Below are 12,035 nucleotides of genomic sequence, written 5' to 3'. Positions count from 1 at the left end.
TCCAGGTAATAATGTTATACAATTGGTCCTTAGAATTAAGTCTTGAGAATTTAAGAATATTGAAACCTTAGCAATAGCTTTATATGTAAACATTAAGTGTCTACTAAGAGCAGAGCACTCTGCTGAACGCTGTGAAAGATACAAAGAAGAGGAAGTGCTATAGTTAACCAGGGTAAACTGATAAACTCTTGTCAGGGTCAAAATTACATCTTTGGCACTAGATTATACATCAGTATGGAGATAGTGTGGACACTGGAAACATTTACAACAAGCTATTTTAAATATTTCAGGCAACAACAGATTTCAAACTTCTAATAATCTGTGTCCTAGGATGAGGATAACTGCCTCTCATTGATTTGTTCCATGTGTATTCACCTTCCATCCATCAGACACAATGCTGGGGACAATGACTCTAGAAACCCTACAGTCTAGAGGCAGAGACAGATAAACACAACCAGCAAACACAACCTATATTCCCTATCCCCTGCATACACACATACATACAGACACAGAGAGGATCATTATTATCAAATGAGAAAAGTATTACGACAAAGGTAAGCACAGAGCATTAACAGTGTTATAAGAACCCTAGGAAAGAACAAACAGCTTCAGATAAGGGTGGGGAACCTCCATTTCTGCACAGGATCTAATAAGTTGCAGTTACCAATGCTCACGCTGCAACAACTAGTAAAATGAGTAAAACAGATAATTTGAAAAAGCCACATATTTTTTACAATATTAGAGTGCTGAGGAAACAGTAAAGAGTAGATAAACTAAAATACCTAAGTGATGAGTCTTTTCTCAACAGATAATCACCATCTGTTTTCCTCTCTAGGGGTATCTGATTCTGGGTGTGGTCTGAGTATCCAAGTAGGATCACACAAAGTGACTTTACTGGAGTAAGGAGAAACCAGTAGACAATTCGATGGTCATGTGGAGTCAGTGTGATTGTTTAAAAACCAGAGAAGTCACAGGTAAGTGCCCAGTTTTCCACATCAGGGGTAAATGGACAAGGATGGGGCTGGGCCTGAAGGGAAGAGTGAAATCTTTCCCATCTGGCTGTTTGTGAGGCAAATACTAAGAAGTGACAGTCCCATCACATATACCAGGCTTTCAGGCAAAAGCTCATCGGGGCCATGTTCAAGGAGAGGGGATGAACCAATGGTAAACTGAGTGTTAACTCAAATTACAACCCAAGCCTGATCCTGCTCTGTCCTGGATGGGATTGAAGTGATTAATCTCATGGGTAAACCCTCCCTGTTGGCAAATAAATTATAGAGCTAAAGATTTTACAGTTGTGGGGCTTCCCTGGTGGCGCAGTGGCTGAGAGTCCGCCTGCCGATGCAGGGAACACGGGTTCGTGCCCCGGTCCGGGAAGATCCCACATGCCACAGGGCAGTTGGGCCCGTGAGCCATGGCTGCTGAGCCTGCGCGTCCGGAGCCTGTGCTCTGCAACGGGAGAGGCCACAACAGTGAGAGGCCGGCGTACCAAAAAAAAAAAAAAAAAAAAGATTTTACAGTTGTTTTATATACAAGGCCTGACATACAATAAAAAATTACTTGTTGTGCAAAGAGGCAGGAGATCGTGACCATCAGTCAGGACAAAAAGTAAACAATAGAAGTATATGAATACTTGATTCAGATACTGGAGTGATCAAAGAAGAATATTAAAATATCAGTATGTTATTAATCATTAAGGAAAAGATTGAAAAATTTCTCTAGGGAATTGGAATCTATAAAATAAGCATCAAGTAGGCATTTAAAAATTGTACAACCACAATATCTGAAATTTAAAGTTCACTGAATGAGGTTAATAGTAGATTGGAAGGAGAAGACAGAATTAGTGAACTAAAAAACAGGTCAATAAAAAAATTTGTAAACTGTAACATAGAAGGAGAAAAGCATGGAAAGAACAAAATAGAGTGCAAGAGACATAAGGGACAACATACAAAGGTCTAACATACTTGTAATTAGGCTACCCACAGGAAACGACAGGGAAGTTGTAGCAAAAGCAATCTTTGAACAGATAATGATGAAGAATTTTCTAAAACTGATCAACGGTATCAACCCACATATTTAAGAAGATCATGGAACCATAAGCAGGGTAAATAGAATGAAGACCATAAGTAACCACATCAAGGTCAAGCTGATGAAATCCAAGGATTAAAATAAATTCTAAAAGGAGTAACAATAAGACCGATAGCCAACTTATCAATTGAAATATGGAAGTCAGTAGACAATGTGCTGAATTCTGAAAGATTGAAAAAAGTTTCCAACCCAGATTTTAACCCAGTGAAAATACCCTTTAAAGATAAGGGTGCAATCAAAATATTTTCAGACAAAGAAAAGATAAGAGAATTAGTCACCAGGTGAGATAATCGGTTGCAATATAAAAAATACACAGGAGGGCTTCCCTGGTGGTGCAGTGGTTGAGAGTCCGCCTGCCAATGCAGGGGACACAGGTTCGTGCCACGGTCCGGGAAGATCCCACATGCCGCGGAGCGGCTGGTCCCGTGAGCCATGGCCGCTGAGCCTGCACGTCCGGAGCCTGTGCTCCGCAACAGAAGAGGCCGCAACAGTGAGAGGCCCACGTACCGCAAAAAAAAAAATACACAGGAATTTTCTCAGGCTGAAAGAAAAATGACCCCAGATGGAAAGATGAAACTGAAGGAAGGAATGAAGAGCCCTAGAAAAGGTGATTTTGTTGATGTATAGAAAAAATACTGACTTCTTAGAAGAACAATATTATTTGTGTCTTGTGGATGTACATCATAGAAAGAAACATGTCTGACAACAATAGTACAAAAGGTAAGAAGAGACTAAATGAAGCTAAAATAAGGTGTGGTTTCAGCATTTTTAGGAAGTGCTAAATAGCACTAGCTTAGGGAGACTAGTAAGTCATGGATGTATATTAAAATCTAGAGCATAAGCACTAAAAATGAACACAAAAAGAACCAGAGAAACAATCAAATAAATTAATTAGGTAATATAATTAAATACAATGGATATAAATATAATTAAAGTTTTTTATAAGAAAGAGGGAAGAGAGTAATAACAGCAAAAGTACATGAAAGAAATAGAAAATATATAGCAAGATGGTAGGTTTAAATGCAAATATATTAGTAACTGCATAAAATCTAAAAGTACTGAAACTACAATTAAAAGACAGAGATGCTCAGAATAGGTTTAAAAACTAAGATAGAACACATGCGGTTTACAACAAATATGTTTAAAATATGAGAACACAGAAAAATGCACCATAAAAGAATGGAAAAAAAATGCCACAAAATACTTATTAAAAGAAATAGGTGTGGCTATATTAATATCTGACTAAGAAGACTTGAAGGTAAAAATAATCACTAGAGATTTAAAAAGGGATAATTCATCATGATAAAATAACTTCAACAAGAAAATAATACAGTCATTAGTTTCTGTTTAATGATAATGAGATACAAAGTATATGAAGAAAATTTTAACAGAGGAATAAGGAGAAATACATATATCTACAATCATAGTAGGAGATTTTAACGCACCTCTCTCAATAACTAGTAGAATAAACAGGCAAAAAAACCCAAATAAACCCAGTAACACAACTGAAAATTTGAACTACATGATTAATCAGTTTGACCTAATTGGCATATATAGAACATTACACACAGTATCTGCAGAAAAGAAATTATTTTCAACTGCACATAGAACATTGACAAAAACGTGTCATTAAAGGATCATTTGCCGTAGAGAGTAATCGTCAAAATACAAATACAAAGAAAACAAAGCAGTTATGCCATTAATGTGCATACCTTGTTAAGAAGGTTTTTTTAACCTGAGATTGTATAAGGAACAACTTAAAAATTAACAAGTCATATAAGAAAATCAGATTTGCACTTTGCAAGGTTTCAACTGGCAATGGTTTGAATATTGGATGAGAAATATGCAAGACCAAAGATTGTGAGCCCATATAGCAGACCACTGTAGTAATCTAGATGGATAATAAGAAGATTATGAACTGGGAAAGGAAAAGCAGGCATGGAAAAGATGATACAGATTTAGGAGACAGTGAAATTAAAGAACTTCCAGGACTAAGTGACTGGCATCAATAACTAAGATAGGAATGAAGCAGATGTAAGGTTAGTGGTGAGATAGGTTCACTTGAGCTTGGAACATGCTGTCTTTGAGGTGCCAAGGAAATCCCCAGCTGGAACTGTTTAGTGTGAAATTCAATATGAAGCTGAAGCACTTGAGAAAAATGTGAAATGGATAAGCAGATTGGGATTTATCGGTAGCAATAGCCATGGCAGTGATTGGAGCATCTGAGAGGACTAAAGAAAGAGACTCAGAGGAAGGGAGGAGGATGGGAGGACAGAGGAAGAAAAAAGAGGAAAAGGAAGAGAGGGAAAGAAAAAGAGGAAGGATAGAGGAGTGGATATAGAGGGGGAAGAGTAAGGAAGGGAGAGGGAAGAGTGTCCTCATGGTTTAAAAATATTGATAATACCTGTCACTTATTGAGGACTCAGCATGCACCAGACATGCATAATAGGCTCTTTAATAATTTAAAAAATAATTGATCCTTACAACCCTATGAGGTAGACATGATTACCATCTTTACTTCAAAGAAAACAAAACTGAGTTTAGAGAGATTAAGTAACATGCCCAAAGTAATCGACATTAAATAGCAAAATAGGGACAATAAATCCAGGTATTTCTGACGAGTTTCATGAAATCAAACACTACGCTACAGTGCCTACCCAGTCTATGTCACAAAGTTAAGTCAAAATAGAAAAAGTACCAACACAGAAGAAGTGGTCACAGTGGCCAATACTGGAAAAACAAAATCAATCAAACAAATCTAAAGTAAGAAACTATATACTTCAAAACATGTTCTTTGGATTCTGCATTCAACAGTTCACTGCTGCTCCTGACAAAAACATTTGCCACTGGGTGGTAGAAGATAGACTACAATAAGTGGAGCATCATAAAAGGTAAGCAGATGAAGGCGATACATTTGGACCCTTCTCTAGAGCCTGGCCATGAAGAAAGGGAGACTGAGAGTAGTTAATGTGTCATGGAAGGAGGTCTTGTTTTTGGTCCAAATATCCTAGAGTCATGAATATACTGGATGCTGAAGGGAGTGTAAGCAGCTGCAAAGGTTAAAGAAATAGGAGGAAGATGACGACTGTATGAGGGACTGTTCTGAAGAAACAGGACAGAGGAGATTTATGTAAGTGTGAGAGCCATGGGAGACACGAAAGCTGTCCTCAAATTCAAGGAAAGATTTTCTTTTCACTGTGAAAGTGGATTCCCAAAGTGTCTATAAAAACAGGCATTGAAGAAATTCTTCCTGAGACTTCTATTTTCTTATGGAGGAGAAAAAAGTGAGTTGCATTTTATTGGCAATAAAAATATTTTTCATACAGTATGTGATTTAGTATTACTTAAACTAATAGTAAACAAAACTGAATCACTTATATTTATCCTTATAATTTCTTAGCTTCAAGAATACAGGCTTTTATACACTTGAAGATACTATCTGTAGATATTTAAATAAAGGTTAAAGTTCCAGTTCTTCATGCCAGTTGGCTCAATTTTTTTTCCCATCCCTCAATTACCTTGTACTTTTTATCATCTTTATTACTACCAAAAATTATATACACAGTCAAGTCTGCATTTCTTTGCAGAGAAGTTATAGCTTCTCTCTCCCAAACATATTACCCTGCAAAGTCTTGTTTAAGAGATATTATGTACGTGTATACATATGTGTGTGTGTGTATGTATATTACACATATTCATCTTAATCAATGTGTTCTCTTTTATTAGGATGACTGAGGATGGAGCAAGGCTGGGGAAAACAGTCACTAACTGGAACGTCTTACCTGAAAGTTTATAAAATGTTATGAATAGGAACACTGAAACATTGTTTTTTAAAACATTCATGGATCTTTAAGATCAAGGTCTCAGTGAAATCAACCTAAGTGCAAAATAATCAGACCTTTGGACAGAACCAAAAATGAATGTGGAACATGATCTGCTTAAGGCGAGTGTGAGGCATGACTAATAAGTGCTATGAAGATATACAGTCATAATTAAGTGAGCGACAAATCTGTTTTGTTGTGCTATGGAACGCTTTCGGAGATGAAAACCTTACTTATGGGAATTTACATGACTGTAAATCATTACCTTAGTAAATCTATGAGTTTGCATTATTATAAGTAGTTATGGATATTACAAGCAAGCCATTTTCCCTTCTGGCTTTTCAGATTTAGGGTCTTGTATTCAGAAATGTATACCCATTTGGGACACAGCGTTCTGGAATTTTTAACAAGATATAAAATTTCATTTTCACAGAAAGATGGCCTCATTGTAAAGGCCACATATCAAGTAAATGAGAAAAGACATGTACATGTGTTTGTGGGTGCTTAGAGGGGAAAAGCAGAAAAGGGAATTGAAAGAAGAAACAACTGGAAAATAATCACCCCATAAAAAGTCAACCACTGTCTCCAGAGTAGTAAATTATAAGTTGAGGGAGCAATTTGAAACAGGAAGTTAGGAAAGAATGCACAGTTTGTAAAGTTAAAATATTGTAAAGTTGAAGTAAGGAATTTTAAAGTAATTTTAATGTATGGAAAAGTTTGGGAACTATGCCATATTGTTTTTCTTTACTTCTAAAAAAAGTACTGTAATACTGAGTGTAAAATTCCCTATGAATTCAGCCTGTAATTATATGTTAGAAAAATATTCTTATTTCCTTTATAAATGAAAACTTTATATATATGCACATATTTTTATTGAAATCTAACTTTAAAATTTTATGTTGAATATTTCTTATATTTTGTTCTGATATTGCAATACTGTATTTCCAGTCTGATTAAAGAAATTGTATCAAAAAGTCACTATATTTTCAACTACTTAATGCAAACCAGGAAAAAGCATGAAGATGGAATGAAGAGTGGAGGAAAGAAATAAAAAATAAATGAAGTCATCTTTTTTTCCCAAAACTGTTCTTAAACACACCCTGGGAAATTTCAAAGCTCTTTAGAGTCTTCCTGAAATTCCTCTTTCCTTGTCACTTGCAATGGAATAAAACCCATGAGCTATGATGCTGCTTGTTACTTAGCTAAGCTCATTCTCCACTGAAAAAGTACTTCTAGATTCATTCAAAATAGCAATTTATTTGCAGTCACTTTTGTATGGTTTAGCCATGAATCTCAATCAGAGTTACAAATTTTAGGGTTAAACAGAAACTTTCAAATACTCTAACGGAACTCATTTGTTTTATGTGCAAATCTGAATGTCAATTCCAGTGAAATGTACTATAGTACACTGTTTTTCCTTTCAACAACTATCCATATGGAGCAAGTTTTGGGAAATCTGAGACATATGTTCATCTTACTTGAATTATCCTTTGTGCCATTCTTGTGACACTTATAAAAAAAACTGCCTTATATTAAAATGATATGGTTTGGCCCTTGAGGGAGCACACATTCTTTTAATATAAAATTCTAACTGGGCTCCCAGTTTGTGCTATATATTGGGCTTAGTCCTGGAAGCCAGAATGATAAGCATGACGGGGACGGCCCCTGTTCTAAGGAAGCCCCCTAAAAGAGAGACGGACTCAGCCCAAACAACAATATAGTGTTATAAGTATCTCTGACTCATATATAGAAAAACAATACAAGTACATTTTAATCTAAAATGCAACATAAAGTGTATTAAGTCATAAAGTACATTAGGCTTGGAATTTTGTATACTCTTAGTTTTAAAATATACTTTTTCAGTTTTAAAAACCAACACATAACTATATTTATATTGATTACATTATTCCTCATAAATTTATATTTATGAAGTTTGTTTCACATTTCAAATATTTTTCTCTTCAATCTCTTCTAGGTGTCAAAAAGCTATTAGCTTGACAAACCACTTTACCACATCCATTTCTATTAACCACAAAACAATAACTTATGAGATTTGACCTGTGATTAAATTGCAGTTTAAATGTTAACAACTGAATTAATTTTAACACGCTGCTACCTTGTTAGTTTTGCTCTTTGAAGTTTTCTATTGCTACTTTAACATAAAGCACATCAACTATATTGTCTTTATAGATTGTTCTCTTATTCAAAGAGCTATTACTCATTTACTAAAAATAAGGTGAATAACAGAACAAGGCTTTCTGAACTATATATCAAGGAGAAAGTTTTATAGCCTTAGTATTGCTTACAAATCAATTCCTTAGAGTTGGCCTGCCATTAGCAGCTTTTAAGACTGCCTAGAGCTGTGTCATTCACCGCTATTTTGACACATTAATGCACTAATGGTATGTGCAGGCTGACATAACTTCTCTCAAGTTCTATTACAATAATTATCAAGACCCTTCTATGAGACATGCAAAGTTAAGCAAGGTGACAAAGAGTATGTAAATACTCAAGTATTTCTGGAGCATTCATTTTAAAATGACAGTGAATAATTAAGAAACTATAAAAACACAGAGATAAGAACTGTCGGCTGAGAACCTTGTCAGAGGAAACAAACCATGAATAAAAGAGACAGTCACTTAGAAATGATGGCAGGTACACTTAAGTATTCATTTTCATTTTATAAAATAAGGTTAAAAGTTATGACATGATAACACAAATCACATATTAAAACCCTATGAGTTATTGGTAGTTTAATTAAATGAATATACACTAAGGAGCACATAATATAGTAAAAATGGAACTGTCAAAAATTATTTCACATTTCATGGGAAGGTGGACACCATTTTTCCATGAAAAAACAAAAGCATTAATATAAACTAGTAAATAAAACACAGGAGGAAAAACATTGACGATAAAGTACTTAATAATCTGCCTTCTGTTGTCTCCCTCTTTCATTTTATCATATCACAGGCTAAAATAACAAAATTCCTTCATATAACCTCCCTGTTAGTTACTTCTGTCAAAAATATTAAACGCCTTCGTATTATTTATCTTATCATGTTAAAACAAAATTTTCATCATCCTGGCTCCCTACAAGCTCATTCTCATCAACCTTATTTTTTACCTCCAATCTGATGCCAACGTGAGGGAATGACATCAAAATCTTTTAATAGAATTGCTTTTCATCCTCCCCTTTTTCTTGTCCTGAATGGCCCAGCTATTTGTAGAAACTTGGTGCCCTAAGGGACAGTGGAACTAAAAACAGAGACATCAAATCCCTGATTTCAAAACACTAAAAGCAGCAAACAAATAAAAATGGTGGTTTAGCCTTAAGACAGGAGAATTAAAAATAATAAGAACTGCAGAGTTATTAGTACAGAGATAAGAAATTAAAAGGTGACAGAGTTGGAGAAGTGAGAGGCTTAGAACCAGGACTAAAATACAGGATGTAGTTGCTCTCTTCCCTTGCTTTCCCTGGAAGGTATCAAGGCCTGGAAAGTTCCCCAGAATTCCATGCCAAAAGAAAACAGAATTGAGGTAACTATGAAAGGAGATTGGTGTAGAAAAGCCCACGGACACTCTCATAATGCCACCAAGGTATAGAAGGGCAGCCAAATTTCCCATATTGTGAAAGAATTAAAAAAAAAAAAAGAAAAGAAAGAAACATAGAGCCAGCAGACACTGAGGAGCATTTGTTGTCATAACGCAGGATGTTGCAGAGAAAAGTGGGATCAAATGTAGATGCAGGCACCTCTGCAAATGCCAGCACAGAGGGAAGATCCCAGGCAGGAATGTACTAACTCAGGAAGGAGATTATCACTCAGAAAAGAAGATGACATTAAAGCAAATATCGCCTTGCATCTCTAGCCAGGACACTACACAGCTAGGAATTTATATTATTCCTGAAAGAATGAGAGAAGAGAAAAAGGGAGAAGTGGAGAGAAGGAAAGAGAAAAAGAAGTGGAGAAAGGAGGAGGGATGGGTAGATTTCAAAATAAACTAGTTGAGAAATCAGATTTTTGAGTCAGAATGTCAGAGTTTAATTCCCACTTCTATCTCATTTGCTGTGTAACCTTGAGCAAGTTACCTCATCCTTCTGTGCCTCAGTGTCCTTATCTGCAAAACTCGGATATCAGTAGTACCTAACTCACAGAGATGCTATAAAATGAAATGAATCAATACAGATGCAGAGCTTAAAAAGAATAAAAGTAAAGCTTTTAAACAAGTGGAGAGGATATTCTGATAAAAAGCAATAGAATAATTATGGCATGTCCAGGGAACAAGTAAAAGACAGTTGGCTAAAGTGGAATAACTGTACAGAGGAAAAAGGAGCTGAGTATGGAGCACTAGATATGAACTAAGTATAAAAAGGCAGGACAAGGACTTGGGCCTAGCTCTTGTGTTCTACATGCACAGCGTCTAGTATAAGTAGGTATGTGATTGATGTATGAAAAAATGGACAGTGGGGAGTCAATGAAGGCCTTTAAATTGGAGGATATATGTATAAAGCACTAGATTTTAGAAGAGCAATCTTGCAAAGTTAAATTGAGAATAAGAGATGAACTAGAAAGAAGCAAATATGACAGAAGATAAACATATTTTCATAATAATACACTAAGAACATTGACATGGATAGTGACAGTGAAAATCAAGTGGAATTTATTAGAAATCTAAATCAGAAAAAAATATAACAAAATGATAATGCTATGAAAATCATAATCCCCAAATACTGTGACTTCCATAGATTAAAAAGAAAAGAAAGACATTAAAAATGCCAGCTGTCTTTTACTTGTTTCCTGGACATGCCATAATGCCAATGCTCCTCTGTTACACCACTCAGGATCATTATCCAGAACTGACAAATCTGTAAGTCAGCATTCAGAAGTACATTTTGGACACCATGAAATAAACATGACAGTGAAACTGGAATTAACAACAAAATCAAAGACCCATTATTTTACATTATTTAATTATCTTTGGAAGGGTTTTGAAAAATTAAACTAGAAGTTCATCTTCAACACACATATGCTCTAATTTGTTCAGAAAGAATTTACAACAAAGATTATATTTAAAATTTGAACTAATATTAGCATGCATGCATAAGTGGGCTAGAATAGAATTCTGAAGTTAAACAGGATGAATTGAAAGTAACTTTAAAGAAAAGTATTTTACATAGTCAAATTTAATTTGTCATTAAAAATGTCCAAAACTATCTAGTCCAAGTATATTTTATTAAAAATATTTGTTGTAATGGAATATCTACCAGTACTAGTAAACACCAGAGTTAGTTACCTTTTCAATCTAAAGTCTGAACTTTGCTGTCTCCTATAATCAGAGGATATAATTTTTTTTAAACCTACATCCATGAGAGGAAAAATAGTAAAACCTAATAACCACGGATATCTAATTAATTGAATAATGTTCACACAAATGTTTAGTTTGATATATTAGACTGCTTTTTAATAATCTGATGCTACAACTAAAATAGGAAAAGAGTATTAGTATTAAAACACATACTTATAGAATTGCTAGTACTATATATTTTTCAAGTTTTTTCTTCTATTGAGGAATAAAAATAAAAGCTGCTACTTTTGCATAAACTTTACTAGGCTTCTTATAGTATATAATTTAGGAGATTTTTAATAGGTTTTTAAGCTTTTATAATTTCAAGTAGTTAAAAATTTCCCAATTCTCAGTTTTACAATGGAATCTGGTAGAAAATCAAACAATTGTATAGTAAATTTTGTTGGACTTAGTTTTTCCACTCTACAATTAATATACATTTAGCTATTTAAATTCAATATGTTACCATAAAAGCTATTAATATATACTTAATTTAGGGGTCACTAGTGAGACTTAAATCATTTATAATGACACAAATTTTACTAGAGAAACTTGACAAACATCCTGTAGGTGATGTTCAGTCTTTGTATAATCTTAAGTAATATTCTTAGAGAAAAGAGATGATTTAAACACACGTGCGCGCACACACACACACACACACACACACACACAGATTCTAGTGAGTTGTCCTACAGATGGACAATGGAAAGCTTTAAATTAGACTGCCAGAAGTTTTGGTTGGACAGTTGAAGAATAAATAAAATACTGGTATGGCCTGAA

The 12,035-nt window shown here is 34.7% G+C and overlaps 1 protein-coding gene across 1 annotated transcript in view; it reads right to left on the bottom strand.

The window, feature by feature from the left end:
- The window catches only part of STPG2 (sperm tail PG-rich repeat containing 2), a 479,723-nt gene that overhangs the window by 81,259 nt on the left and 386,429 nt on the right, over positions 1-12,035 (bottom strand). The gene's annotated exons all lie outside the window — the stretch shown is intronic.

This window comes from Pseudorca crassidens, chromosome 4 (genome assembly GCF_039906515.1).
Source record: "Pseudorca crassidens isolate mPseCra1 chromosome 4, mPseCra1.hap1, whole genome shotgun sequence".
Lineage (NCBI taxonomy): Eukaryota > Metazoa > Chordata > Mammalia > Artiodactyla > Delphinidae > Pseudorca > Pseudorca crassidens.
This window is presented reverse-complemented; position numbering and strand designations above follow the sequence as displayed.